General features: G+C 42.0%; 1 long non-coding RNA gene across 3 annotated transcripts; it reads right to left on the minus strand.

Annotated features, from left to right (window-relative positions):
* Nucleotides 1–5,846: 5,846 nt before the first annotated feature.
* On the minus strand, nt 5,847–14,760 carry LOC136791878 (uncharacterized). Of its 3 annotated transcripts, XR_010834850.1 has the most exons (5): nt 12,205–14,760; nt 9,826–9,864; nt 9,664–9,754; nt 8,897–8,981; nt 5,847–7,799 (listed from the first exon to the last, which is right to left on the minus strand). It is a non-coding gene; the product is annotated as an uncharacterized lncRNA (long non-coding RNA). The 3 variants fall into 3 exon arrangements; XR_010834849.1 differs by having other exon boundaries at nt 9,664–9,864; XR_010834851.1 differs by lacking the exon at nt 8,897–8,981 and having other exon boundaries at nt 9,664–9,864.
* Between the last annotated feature and the right edge of the window lie 630 nt (nt 14,761–15,390).

A 15,390-nucleotide genomic window follows, 5' to 3' on the forward strand; every position in this document is an offset into this window, starting at 1 on the left:
GATAAAACAATTAGCTTTTGTGATTAGTGATGGAAAATGCCATCAAACAATGAGTTGTGCTGAATAGGCAGCAACTGGAATTACCAGCACTTCTCTATTTAAATTCAGGTAACATATCAGAAGTGGGTGGATGAGTTGGAGATTTATTTTAAGAACAAAAAGCAAGTGTCAAATATACATGGTGTACATCAAAGTGTACTTCAAACTGAAGACCCATATCAGAACAGCAATGACAATGGGACAGTTCTACCAGCAAAACTGTAAAGGGATGAGTTTCTAGCTTATCTAACAACACCTCTAGCAGAGGATGAACTCTTGCCATTGAATAATTGTGGTCCCTGGAGGGCTAATACTGCATGGGACAGCAGTGAGAGCTGCCCTGAGAGGCCAGACACACCCACTCTGGCCCAGCCATGACCCTGCACAGGACCCTCAACAGCCTTTGGTTCCCTAGCCTTCATCCAATACTGCTGATAAAAAAAGGGTACTATCAGACCACCTAACTTCATTCCTGATGTTTAACAATGACAGCAAAAGGATCCACAGAGAACAAGGCAGGTTCATAGCGGAAGTGAATTTTCCTTGCGCTACGAGTGAAATTCCTTCTATGCAGCAGCATTAAGCTTCTTACCAGCAGCTAAAAATGCAGGCTGTTGGCAATGTTTTTCTGTGCAGACATATATATTCCAGCACTTGTCACTGGTGATGAATCTTTTCACAGTGATCTTGTTCCCTGCGGAGTCAGCAAGCCCCACGCACTGCCAGTGCTATGAGTGTCCGACAGGAAAATCAGATTTGCACTTTCACCATTAAGCTGCTATTTCCAGCCCTGAAAATTATGCTGGGTGACATTAGGCAGCCAGGCTCCATAAAACAGCATAGACAAGACTGTCAGATCACTGCACTGGCAGAATAATCTGTTCTGACACCGAGGAAACCACTACATGGGAAAAACTGAGTCCTGACCCAGCCAGGAACATGTGTGAGGGTAAAATGCCAGTGCTGCCACCGCAAGAACTCTGGCTGTGTGACCAGACATAGGACACACGATGTATGGCACACTGGTGCCCAGGGATCTGGCTGGCACTGCACATCTCTGAGCAGAGCCAAAGTGCATTCGAGGCAATTTTTGTGCATGAGATGTAACTGCACAAAACAGTAACTGCACAAAGCAAAACCAAAACAATTTGAGTGGTGTGGTCTCCTTCACAGAAGACATCTTGGGCTTCTGATAGCGACCACGCCTGGGCTGAACGGCAATGCAGACAGCAGGGAAGATGGGAAGGGCTTTGACAGAGTGTCCAGCCCTTAGCGAAGTTTCTGTGCAGCTCAGAAAACATATGCAACTTTCTCAACTCCACATCCAAATTTTCTTACAGCAGAGTGAGGTTTTGTGTTTGCCGTTATCAGGGATATATTCTGTTCAGCTATGTATTAAACTGTTAAGAAACTAACCCAAACCCATTAATCACTAGCATATTTCTTACTACAGTACCAGCCAAGGATTATTTCAATACTTATTTTAATGGATTCCTCAGCTATGAAGGTTAAAGGTCTTGCAAGACACTTTTTATAAGCTTTCTGAAATCGAATCCATCACTAATTTCCGTAAGTCTTGCACAGCACTAGGCTAACGTAATGCATCACCACATAAATCCCTCTCTGATTAAATTATCCCAGGTATTACAAAAATTCAAAGCATTGTTCTTAAATATGTGCCTTTTTTTCAGATGTCTCACTAGTTGAGACGTAAGCCTGGTATCTTCAAGACATTTTTTTCTTGATGATGACTGTCATTTGTAGTTTATGATGACACCTGGCAGCTCAGATTCTCCATGCCAACAAATGTTAGAGACAGAAGTGGTTTTCTAATGACATCTCTTAGTACAGAACAACTAACTTCCTACTCGTGTCCCCAGGCTGAATTTTTGGCCCAGTTCCAGTGTTATTCATCCCACAAGCCAACCTGCTCCCTCTAACACTGTATAAAACACTGATACGACTCCTTTGCTCTTTCAGCATTGATTTCTTCAACTAATTTTGGTTACCCAGGACATACAACCACTGGTCTAAGCATCAACAGTTGTTTCCTTTTAATATGTTGCAGATGGATTGGTGCAGAGGCAGTGGAACATAGTGGCAGCATTGTTGCCTTCTTGGTTTTCCAGTCATGATCTCCCACAGAGGAGACAGGGAATGGCATTAGGTGTCTAATTCTGCTACACACCACAACTGTGTGCTGTGCTAAGACTAGACATCTTTTTGCCTTCTCTATCCGTGAGCCATTAACACATTGCCTATGACCAGTTGGAAAAGGGCAGCGTGACAAGCCAAGCCACAACAACCATGGTATATGTTATGTTAGTGGAAAGTTCACATTGTAGATACAGAGTCAAAGAGAGGCCAAAAAGAAACTGATTTTTCAAGAAGCGTAAGGAATGCTTGAAAGTATAAGCCTCTTATCATATCACAAAGCACAATACAACACCTGCAAAAGTATAGAAGGGGAGATAAACTAGAAAAGGAGACTTGTTAGTACATTGACAAAAACGTGGTAATGGAGAAAGCCTCATATGTGAAGTCATATGCAATGGTTGTGGCAAGAGAAATCATTATATCAAATCCTGCAGACAAGAAAAGAAAGGAAAGAATATTCACCACAGTAGGTTAGCAGTGATTTAAGCAAGAAGATCATGCAAGTATCTGATATTATCCAGTGCAAAATAGCAAAAATAATTTGTGTACATCAAGCTGCTCTCAGATGCAAAAACTGTGCCCAGACCCAGACAGCCACCCCAGGAGGCAGCACATGGAGGAGGACAATGGGGCAGCTCGGCTGCCTGTGATGAGTGTGAGCAACTTATCCAGGAACAAGAAAGTTCCACAGTCACCAACGCAGCTGCACACATCTGTAGCATGCCAAAGGCGATTGTAAAGCAAGCTGAGCTAGCAGTTCAGAATTAAAGGTGGCTGCAGAAAGCAAAGGCAGACATGAATCTACAGAGAATCCAAAGTCCTCAGAAAACATCTTTCAAGAGTTTTTTTTAAGCTAATATGTCTGTCCCCTTAAAGTCCCTGAGTGCCATCACCAGTACAGCTGCACAGTGCATGGAAGGAATACAAAATTCACCTTTGGCTGGAAAAAGTATCATCTTTCAAGGCTGCTCTGTCTTATCCTGGGTGCTCAGGTATTTCAAATATTTCTGAAATTATGAGATTCCAAACTACCCAGAGACAGGCAGCTGGGCTCTTGCTCTCAGCAGCAGTGAAGGTCCTTAATTTCTGAAAACAAATTTTAATGGAGCTTGCAATAGGAAGAATTCTCCCCACAGGGTTAATTCATGCAAGTCCCATGACAATTCTTAAAATTGTAAGCTGTCAGCCAGGTTTCCCAGCCCAATATGTTCTTAACAAGAATTGCTTGTTTTATTTACAGGTTACCATTAAATAAAAGATCTGCATCAGATTATTAAAATAATATTGTTGAGAATGATGTGACCAGAATAGTTAATCATGCTTCATGGCCATAAATGATCTATGCAATCCCACCTCCATCCCTCCCCCTGTATTGTCTCATCTATGTTGACATTTCTTTGTGAATATTTAAGGTAGGATATGCTCTGACCTCATGTTGAAAGTCAAACACAAGCACACTACAGAGCACAATGGGCAGTTGCTATTCAACCTACACCACACTGACATACGATGAATAGATACTACACTTTTATTTGCAAAAAGATAATTCTTGTAGGCTGCTTCAGGGTGTGGGTTGCGTAACTCTCACTAATAAGCCTTTAAAACTTTACTAGGAGAGTGAATGCAATTACTGGAGCTTGGTTACTGCCTTTCCTTATTTAAGTACAGGAATGTTTGACTGGGCCCACTCAGCAAGAGTTATGTGTCAGCAGTGCCACAACACGTGAAGGACACCTGGTTGGCACAGCCTCTCGTGGGACATCCAGTCCTGGAACGTGAGCACAAGCAGCAGCTGAGCAGGTGTGCAGGCACAGCTGTCCCCCCTTTTACCCAACATGTGGTGGAAGAGCTCATTCCTCCCCCAGTGCGCTGACCTTGTCTGACAGAGCTGGTATCCAAAGATGTTTCAAGACATTCCTGGATGGGGACACCAGGACATTTGTCTGTTTATTGAAATAACACTTTGCTGCCTGCAGGGCCATGTGTTATTGCCACTGTTAACCTTCTCTAGTAATACATAAGGCAAATTCTCTGCAGCCTATATCTGGTTACCCAGATCGCTATGTTTGTGTGTTCTTCTCATTGTGACAACTTGAATTTCTTTCTGGCCTATGATGGAGCTGTCAGCAAGCCATCCCTGGCACCAGCAAGGGTTGTGCTGCAGAGCTGCAGGGGAAGCGCACAATATGGGAGGGACAGGGGCAATGCAGCTGTTATTAGCACCTGTCTTTTCTATGCAGCTTTTTGCAGAGCACTGCCCACGCAAAAGCAACATCCGTCCTGCTTCTGCACACCCTGTATGAGGGGCTGGAAACAATTCAGCCTGCAAAATAGGGACAGGCTTCAGCCAATGGGGCTGTCACATCCACAGAATCACACCCCAACATCACTGTGGCACTGGGGTGCATTTACTGCTCACCTTCACCAGGATTCGCACCAGCAAAAAGGATCAGGTTCTGCCAGCTCTCCCAAGCCCCCACGTATTGTAGGCACTACAAGGAAATACCAGCATTTAGGCAAAGCAAGCACGTCCCTGCCTCCTAGGGAAGCAGAGTGGGAGCCCTGCTCCTTCCTCCTGGCTAGCTTTTTACTCCTTACAAGTGGGAAATGGGATGTCACAGGGCCACCTGGGAGTGGGAACAGCTCCTCCCCTTCTCCCCGTGCTCCCTTGATTCATTTGTTGCTGTGGCCCTTGCTTTGGCAGTATTCCCGATGTTTTTAAAGCTCTCCCTGATTACAGCCTCCTGGAAATGCCACTGAATAACTCTGCACGTTGCACAAATTACACTGGCCCATTGCAAGAAATTGAGAGTGTTCATTACCTCTGGCAGTGCCAGAGCAACACCAGAGAAACCTCAGCTGCAGGTGAAGGTGCCTGGCTGCTGCCTGTGGGCAGGCAGTAGATGTGCGGGGTAAAGCCATGCTGAGGCCGGGATGTCCCTGTGTGCCACTGTGCCCATGGGCTCTCACTGCAACATTACCTCCTGTTCAGACCATTCTGTGAATAACAGCCTGTGTACTGCTCACAATTTTCACATCCAGAGACTGTCCCAGGAAACCTCCCATTATGCCTTTGGAAGAAAAGAAATACTCTAAGTGCTCCTAGGATTACTAATAATGTAAAAGTTTCAATTGCGCAAACACATGAATATTCACTCACATGAAGTTGGGCTTTTGTTACATTCAGCTCCTGATTAAGGTGTGGGGCAAAGCAGACATTCTCCAGTATACTTTGTGCATACATTCGGGGGCTAAATAATAAGCTATGTAATTGCCATAGTTGCAAATATTTGTTTCATTTTATATGGGAAATTACATTCTCTAAAACAAAAACAAAAGTTATGGTGATTTTGTGGCTATATAGTTGAAATATGCTTGTAGAAATAGCAGGAAAATGTTCTTGTGGTTGGCCTAAGCTTGTCTACCTTTTAAGGGGAAATAGTGAAGGAAGCACATGCCAGCTTCAACCTGCAGAGGATCTAACAAGATGTTGGTGCTCACAGTAGAGTTTACAAAGACGGCGTATTCTAGTTAACTTAAAAAAAAAAAAAAAAAAGCGTTGAAAACAGTGGCATAGTGAACCTGCCAAATAAGAAGGATACTTTACCCAAACAGTGATCAGATATTAGAACAGGGAACATCCTCAGTTTCAGTGTGATTTATTCACAGCAATATCTGTGAATCTCTGCAGTACTCTTATGGCTTAAAGAGACACCAAGTGCTAAAGAGCTTCAGGAGAGACCCAGCAAGGCACGCTGTGCTGTCAGGGGCCTGTCCCCTCGCCAGTCCCTGGGCAGCAACAAAGCTGGGCCCTGCAGAGCCCTGTCTCTACTCCAGCTCAGCCTCTGCTGGCACCCTGTACCATACAGCATGTGAGAGCTGATGCCAAAGCAAATGCATTCTAGCACAGTCTGCTGGCAGCTTGTTCTCTTTATTACAACTGAAATGTTTGAAAAATATTCCTGGTTTTGTTAGCCTGAATGTTGGCAACAAAGTAGGGAATCTAGGGGAGCATCACATGGGGAGTAATGACAGGCTAAATGTTATTTTCATTACAGCCACATTAGTGTGATTAGAGAAGGTGGTCACAGTACAAGAAGAATTTTCTGTCCTGTCTCAGTGCTCTGTTATTGAAGACATTAATCCAAAAACAAAACCTCCCTTCCTCCCCTGTTTCCCCAAATCATACATACATCTTTTATTCTCCTTATCTGATGTAGTCTGCAAGCTTTTAGCTTTCTGGCATGCTTGAAATGATTTTAAAACATTATCTTATGGTAGCCATGGGTAGTTAATAGCCATAGATGTATTTTCTGTGCACAGGTTTCCCAGCACAGGGACTGCCTTCCTCACTGCACACCACTTAAGTACAAAAATCTTCACCTCTAAGACTCCCATACTATTGTCAAGACAGGGCAGCTTTTGAGCACTATTTTGTGCATTCATACATTTTGCTTCACATCCCTAAAGCATGTGGAAAATGAACAGAGAGTCCCTCATCTTCAGAAGAGGGAGGAAGAAACCCTCCAAGTCTGAATGACAGAGAGATCAGGAATGGGCAAGGGAAGATGACACTCAGGGAGATAATCACCCAGACCTGGGAAGAGAGAACCTTGAAGGAAAGAGAAAATTGAGCTTGGGTAATTTTCCAGTTCATTTACTGTTGAAATGGAGACTGGAGCAAATTCCACACCTGGGCCTGAGTTCTCTAAATTGCAGGTTTGAGTCACTTTGACGTCTCACTGCCCAAGCCCATCCCTCTCTAACCACACTAGGAAGCCCATCCTTTAGAGAGGCAGCCACTCAGCAAGCTGTCCCGTTGCACTCGTTCTCATCCAGCAGCTTCAAGTTGCCCATCCAAGATTTACTACCTGCCTTTTAAACCCAAGTCCGTGTTTCAAAGCCACAGTAGCCCATGTTATCTCATGCTCTGAAAGCCTGGAAGCAAACCAAACATCTGCCTGCATAGGGTCAAGAGAACATGGCTGGGAAACGTTTCTTCTCCCACCCTTTGACCAAAATGGTCTGGAAATGCTGCGTGGTGGCAGTGCTGTGCAATGAGGTGAGAACCCAGAGCACCGACCTGCAACAGGACTGTCAGCTGTTAAATTCCACTGTATGTAATCACCTTCACATTTTCTGACAGCTCAGAAAGTTTGTGACTGACAGGAACAAACAACAACAACAACAGAAAAGAAACACATCTAGTCACCGTCAGCCCGGATTTAGGCACCTACATACATTGCCCACTTTCCAGCTGGGACAGACAGGATTTTAGTTGCAGAGAACTGAGATCAAGCTTAGCAGAATGCCCACACATTTCAGCATCCCACACACTTAATATCCATGATTGTAACAACATAGCAACTATTCTGTAATTAGTACAGACATTGCCAGAGATGCCTTTGTATTACTTATGAGTCATGCTACTAAAATATTCTTTATTCATTATCCAAGTCCTTTTCATTTCAGTGCCAGCCATTACCATAGGATACATAGGACTCTGTCAGGCTTGTCAAAGCCAAGTGCCTTCTGATAGGGATCTTCATATTTAATCTGACGAAGATTTACTTTACAAAAGAGTGAGATCACAAGGTTCCTCTCTGCACAAAAGAAGAAAGAAAAATTTAAACACGTCTCAAAGTAAGGGATTTTCTCCTTGTTGCTTCTCCAGGCACCCACCTATGGTTAGAAGAAACACTTTGAAACTTGGCTTAAATTGTTCTGTCAGTTAATTAAATATTTGTATTTTAATATCTTTCTAGTTAACTAATGAGGAAAGAAGTCTCATGAAAAGAAAGAAGGCTCAGATAGAATAGGAAACTTTCCTTCATCTTTAATATAATATATGGAACAGAAAAAGGGAAAATGTAGCTGAAATGTATTATGACAAGCAAATAAAAGTAATATTGGAAAATTCCTTCAGGCAGATTCTGTTCTAGGCCACTGCTATTTACTAAGATTTATTTTTTATTCACTATGTTATTAAATCACTGTGCTGGAAAGTCCTTGGGTCATTTCAAAACACTGTTTCATTGATTTCTTATTCCTAAAACATCCTTAATATAGCGTTGTCATTAGAGCTGATGACAACGATCCCAAAATTTACCTTGGCAGTGGGCTAATTGTCTAAATGTTCTTGCTGTTGAAGAGAAAAGCTGACAGATTAACTCAGAACACAAGATAAGATTTGTAAATAAAAAGGTAGGTTAAAAGATAGTCTGACATGGTCAGAAAAGCTCCTATAAAACACACAACAGAAAGCAGGTGACTTGGCTTGCTGTTTCCCAGCTCACATGCAGCTAGCTGGGCACAGGAGCGAGCTGAGAGGGCAGCACAGAGGCAGAGCGTCCACCTGCACAGCCTGGTCCTGGCTGCCTAACTGCTGCTGTTCTAAAAACTTTACATTTTCGTGCTTTAGAGTTCATCTACTATTTCTCACTGCTGGAATGTGAGTGGCAGACAGAGTTGTTTCCCTTGAGTGTAATATGTTATGGGAATGGTGTTTTTCTATTCAGCTGATTTCATAATCTCATCATGTTCTGCATTTCTAAGTATTTTAAAAATGTCTTTTTTTTTTTTTTAGAAATCTTTTCTTTTTTTTTTGGATTTGAATAAATAATTTCTTTTATATTTTTTTTTTCTTGAATGTCGCTATTGTTTTCACATGTAGATGTATACTTTAAAGACTCAGTTTTACCTCAAAAGGGAATTCAGAGAGCAGTCACTTTCTCTCCCAGATCTGCAGCAGAGCTGGAGCATTTTTTTTTCTCAGCCATGCAGGCCTAAGAAAAGGGAAAGGGCAATCCCTGTCACCTATTGGTGCTGCACTGGATCAACATAACAAGCTTGCTGATGATACTGATTCCTGAGACAGGCTTGCAATATACAATGTATGTCAGAGGAAATCAAACTGCCAGTCAAGGAAAATCTTTGAAATATTCAGTTTAGCAATCTAATTGTTTCCCAAATAGAAAAGACATAGCAGAAATGCACTATAGACTGCCGCTATGGAGAGAAAGAAAACCTCCAAAAGATTAGTCTAGACATAAAATAAGTTGATATTTTTAAGTTGAAGCTACTTTTTTTTCCCATGACATCCCTCTCCTTCCTTTCAATAAAATCTTTGGCTGCATCCGTCATTGAAGGCACAAAAGCTTGGCACTAAGATGTACCTACTGACTTTAAGGATAAATCAAACCAACTCAGCGCCATCATTTCCTGTAAGCATTACAGGAAACACATCCACATCTTTATGAGGAATGACACCAGATGCTTCTGCCAGATCAAAACCCAGAGGCAGTGGTTTGCTAAAGAGCTGAGAAGGCCAGGTGCTGGGCTGCACAGAAAAAGATGGGTGTGGATGACTCACCCCAAACTGGAAGACCCCAAATCCTTGTCACATAGGCTACCAGACCATGACACATTGCAGCATGGACTGCGCAGGTCATGGGTTGTGTTTCTCACCTCGCTCCTGTCCTGGGGCCACCCTGCACACAGAGCAGTCTCTCCGCTGCTGGGAATGTGCCGCCTTCACTCCGCTTCATTGATACAGATGCTGGGGACAAGGCCAAAGCAACTGTGACGAACCTCCTGATGGGCAGCCAAAAACTTGCTCCTTTTACTTACCTTTTCTGTTCTCCCTTTCTCACATGCTTTCGACCAGTGCTAAAAGAAAAACAAACCTGATTAAAGAACCAGTGGTCCCATTAGCCTGTGGAAATTGAGGTTCTTTCTCATTAACATCATTCAGCAAAGAGGTAGCTGAAAGTTTCAGCTGCAGGAATGATCACAGCTGCTGTTTCCAAATCATGTCCAAAGGAGTTTAAAATAACAGCAAATAATAAAAAGCTACTTTTGAGAGACAGAGTAAGTTTCTCTATAGCACTAACAGACACTAAATTGTAATTTTCTTCATTAACTCATCTTGCTACAGACGAAATGAGGTTTCAGAGGGAATTCAGAAATCATTTCTTCCACATGAAGAGTTTGTGCACTTAATTTGTTGCAGTAAACTACCATTCTGCATGCTGAGGATCTCTGTGTTAGCCAGATGATGAAACAGCATCTGCCTTAGCTGCTTTTTTTTCTCCATTTAACTAGTAAAATATTTCCATTTCAGTGATGAGATGAAAAACACAGTGGAGAAAATCACAGAAGAAAAGAAATTCACAGTTTTCTAACTAGGGCTGTAGAGTGAAATAGCTAATATTGCCATATTCAGCACGAAGGAAAATGATGGGGAATACAAAACATGCTACAATGAACAAAAACAGCAAGAGCATTTTGGAGGAGCATGTAGCATGCAAGCAGGATTTCAGAACAACATAAGGAACTTACAGATACAGAGGCACATCTTTTTTCATTACCCAAAATATCTTGGATCTTAAAAAAAAAACCACATTGACAATGGAAGAATTTATGGACTTGGGAATCTGAAATCTCAGTCTGGTTTCCACAGATTTCTAGATGCTCAGAATAACAAGGTAATTTGAAACTACAGCCTCATAATTGTGCCTAGCATTGGAGCAGCATGTTGATGGCATGGGCCCCAAAGAAACTACCTCCAACAACACATTTGCCACCTGCAGCCTGCAGAGAAGGGGGACAGCGAGGTTGGTTTGAACTCACTCACTACACTTCTGGTGCAGCAGAAGAGGTATTAAGCATGCTGGTCTTTTTTTTTTTTTTAAACAGTGTTCCAGGTACTATGCTTTGACGCCTCTCATTTCACATAGAATAAGCCTCTTTTTACTAAATTCTGATTAAAATGTTAATAAAGACCTTTTCCAATTGCTCCTTCCTTTTTCCCTCCCTCCAAATACTCAGCTCTCATATATTATGCCCAGCACCTTACAGCATATAAAAATACATCATTGAATTTGAAGCAAAATCAGAAGAGTTTTAATTGCTCCGAGTCTTGGGTGGTCCCAGCCCCATTTGCAATAGGAATGCATTCAAAGATTCAGCCACTGGATTAATCCCAGGGCTCAACAGAGGGATCCAAAGCTGAAATTTAAAGAAGAGTCTTAGAATAATCAGGTCACTGATCCCAGAAACCCTTATGGTCAGTATGGTCTGGCAGTAGGCTTTCCGCATAGATACAAGGGTTTTTTACTGCTTTAAATGCCATGTTCAGCGTGCAGTTGCTCCACGGCTGTTGCATTGTCTGCAAAGGAGCTGTGGACCAAAATTACCAAGGATAACTTATTTTGCCAAGGCTTTGAGAGCTCAGAAAATGGATGACTGCGGAACATATTTCTTGTGCAATATTTTGGCATTTTTGAGCACAGAAAAGGCAACAATTCCCAACAACAATTTTAAGGGGCAACTGCTATCCACTATTTATTCTCCGTAGTTAACATAATATTTTGAGCTTAGTCACAGAGCAGCAAGCTCTCTTGGCACTGAAGATGTTGTTTCCCCTTCTCCCTAGTGCATGTAACACATGAAACTGGAGAACCAATACTTACAAATGTTCACATGTTAAAGACATTACATATAGAAACAGTGAACAGTACTGTGGAGGAGCCCTGAATGAATCCTCTGTTCCTTTCAGGGAGTTTTCAAAGCCTTTGTCTACCTCACCATATATTATCTTGCTGTGAGATGGCGTTTTTGCACTGTTCTCTGGAGGGGTGAACTTTGTCCCCATAGGAAACTAGCCATAGATATCAGGCAAAGTAGGTATACAGATTTATAGCTTCATTATCTGTTTTAGCAGACATGAATATTGCAAGGAGAAATCATGGAAGAAGATGTTTGTGTTTTTGTAAATGGCCAAGAAAGCAGAAAAACACAGTTGTCAGAACCTTTTTCTATCATTACAAAAATGTTTAAAACTGTTTACTAAGCATACATATCCAATCAGTGTTCATAATTTCCAAACCCTATCTTGGTTATACCCTGCACACGCTGCTCAGCAGCCAGCTCAAAGCATTGAAGATTTTCTCAGTAAGGGGAAATCAGAACTTGTCAATTCATTTAGCAGCATGCTACAAGCCTTACCATGAACAAATTGCATCTACACATCAGAGTTGCTGGAGTTCCAGAAAGCACAAGATAGTGTCAGCGAAGAAAATATGTCCCTAGGAGAAAGTTACAGAAGTGATCTTGTAACAGCTGAGCAGTGCGGATAATCAGTCCTCCTTAAATGCCAGTGGGTTGAGCAGGACTCTTAGACCACTGCTGGTACAGGTCAGCCACCTCTTGCCATTTAAATGTTATCACAACAATTCCTGTAACTTTTTAAATTGAAAAAATAATGAGCAGTATGTAGAAATGAATCACTGGCTTGTTCTGGGAAAGCAACTAGCCAAAATTCAAAGGACCTTTACAGTGTCACAGAGATTTTTCTGACATAATAATGACTGGTGGGAAGGGCTTGTGTTTGTCTGTGTTCTGCTGCCAGCCTAATCAGATCAGCACCACTAATAAAGTTTACTTCCCTCTAGCTGGCTTTGAGCTTGCAAATGTGTGTTCAGCTCAAGTCAGGGCAGAAAGAAGAAAAGATTTGCCTCTGCCATGCTCTTTGCAGGTTTTGGGAGAGGGATGATACCAGCTTTAGGAAATCTAGGTTCAAATCCTGACCAAGGTGCACAGAGGCATGAATGAATTGTGTAGGTCTCCGCACCTCAGTGTCCTGTTCCTGAGCAGTTTCCCCTGCCTCTGCTAAACTGTGTGTGCAAAGAAGAGTTGCTCTGGGGCCCTGCCAGACTGTGCTTGTGCAGAGCAGCTCCAGCCGTGGCATGGTCTTGGTGGAGCGGGTGGGGTGTGAATGATCCCACCTTCCTCACTGTCTCTGGGCCGGACCAGTCCCAATCAGGGCCCCTCTGGGCATGCATAATGCTTTAAATTGCCTGTGCATGAGGTTCCTGGCAAACCTGATGCTTTTAGTTTATTTTATTTCCCTAACCCACTGCTAAGACTGGTTTTATCAAGTACCTTTTGCTAGCCTAATAAAATATCATTATCATTTATGAAAGAAAGCCAGATGCTCAGCAGATGAAGCTGTCCAGGAGAGTGCTGGTGACAGTACTGCAGATGGGCTTAGATGCAATCAATTTACGATAACAATGCTGAGCAAAGGATCAGATGTGACAATCTCCCTGCTTGGGCTTGGATACCATATCTGATGGCACCTGTTTTAATCCTTGTCTCCAACACATTTAGCAGTGAATTTATCCTGCAGCAAGGCTGAGCGTTGTCTAGTGTAAACAGTAGCCACTCCTTCCTCACCGTACACTGAGAGCAAAGTACAGGCATTGCTTTTGTGCAGGTGGAAACAGGCTCCCACAGTGCTTCACTCAGTGAAAAGGTCCATCTCTTTTTTTTTTTGTGTTAGCAGCCCTGGTTCAGTTTACCCCTGCCCCTGTGGTGGTCTGGATGTCAATTTGTATGATTACAAGGACTGGCTTGCTACAGAAAAGCAGATAGACTTATTTTCTTTAGGTTTTCCTAAGAAGCCTTTCATACAAAATATAACATACTTAGCCCACCACTTCCCTAACAAATACCTCTTCTAGCTTTTTTATTATTATTATTTTTTTTTATTTTTTTTAATCATGCAGCTATAAATACATCACCTGGTGTTGTACACATAGAGCCTGCTTAAAGATCTTTCCACCACCAGTATTTAATCTTGCAGAAAGGGGAATATTGACAAAATACGTGACCCTTGAGGCAGGGTGTGGTGAATGGCTGGTCTGAACCCACAACTTAAAGGAGGAAGAGTCCAATAGAAGTTCAGGCATTTCAGAACAATCATGTTACCTTGGCTCAGCTTTCAAGAATACTTGGCTGTCTGTGCTTTGTGTTATGCCTGAATTGGGTAGTATGATGGACGACATGAAGGTTATTTGATATATTGTTTTGTATTTGTAAAATAATAATTTAAAAAAAAAAGGACACAATAAATACTGTGCTTGTGAGTTATGGCATTTAGATTCATTGTGAGTTAACTTTGAAAAAGCATCTCAACAGACCACATCACACCTTTGGATTTTTACCTAGTGAGGGTTTCTAATCCCAAGAGCTGCCCCATTCACCCTCTGTGAAAGGTCCACACTTAGCATTGCTCCTCAGCAGCTGGGGAGTATTTTGTTCCATCAAACACCTGGAAGTAGATTTGCTCACAAAGAAACTTAAACATATCACCTTCAAATTGCACTGTGCTCAAAGGAGCTTGGGGATGCATGACACTTGCTGGGGACTGAAACATTAGCAGGATTTCCTGGCTATATCTCCCTGCAGATTTTTGCTGCAGCTCTCTTATTCAGTGATGTGGTCCCTTTGCACAATTACCGTCTTTCCACACTTACTAGCCTGAAAGAGCCCCACCAAGCTCAGATGAACAACCAACTAACACGTATTTACTGAATTAATCCACCAGGCATCATCGCCTTGGTAACAACTGAAGTTGTCCCCTGAAAACAGGGAGTCACCAAAATCATTAAGGGGATTTCATGTACTTCATTGTCATTTCTGAAGATAAAGCTGAGCTCCCTGTTTAGATGGGTAACATTATGGGGTCACACATAACATAGTCCTACAGTCACTGTCCCTTGATAACGTGACAATGTCACATTCAAGAAGTCAAAGATTATTTTGCTTTTTGTAATATCTTAGACTACTCCTAGCACAGAAAGGAGAAAAAAAAAAAAAAAAAAGCCTGTTTTGCACATCACTAGCTATTAGGCTATGTCTGGTTACATCACATCAGCTGACATAACATAAACCAATACAAGCAGATCAGATGTGACACAAATGTCATGTTGCATCAGATTTTAAAGAAATTGTCAGCTTTTACACCATAGATGAAAAATGTCAAGAGAAGTTCAACAATTGTACCTGTTCAAGATAAAGCAATGCTATTTACCAACTGTAATCCCTATTTTCATGTTCCAATGGCACACTTCCAGTTTATGAAATTATCACTTTTACTCTCAATTATGCTCTTATTCCTCACCAAAAGACACAGAAGTGGTGACCATTAACCTTGACAAAGCACCCATCAACAGGGAATTCATCAACTGAAAAATGGATAAAACACTGTGCTTGTCTCAAAAAAGAAACAAAATAAACAACACTGAAATCAATAGCAACCTTTCTATTGATTCGAACAGGAAATGGATCAAGATTTCCATGCCTCAGTAAATATTTCTACTGTACAACTAATTTCCAATCAGGAGGAAA

This window comes from Anser cygnoides, chromosome 13, assembly GCF_040182565.1.
Source record: "Anser cygnoides isolate HZ-2024a breed goose chromosome 13, Taihu_goose_T2T_genome, whole genome shotgun sequence".
In the NCBI taxonomy this organism is placed as follows: domain Eukaryota; kingdom Metazoa; phylum Chordata; class Aves; order Anseriformes; family Anatidae; genus Anser; species Anser cygnoides.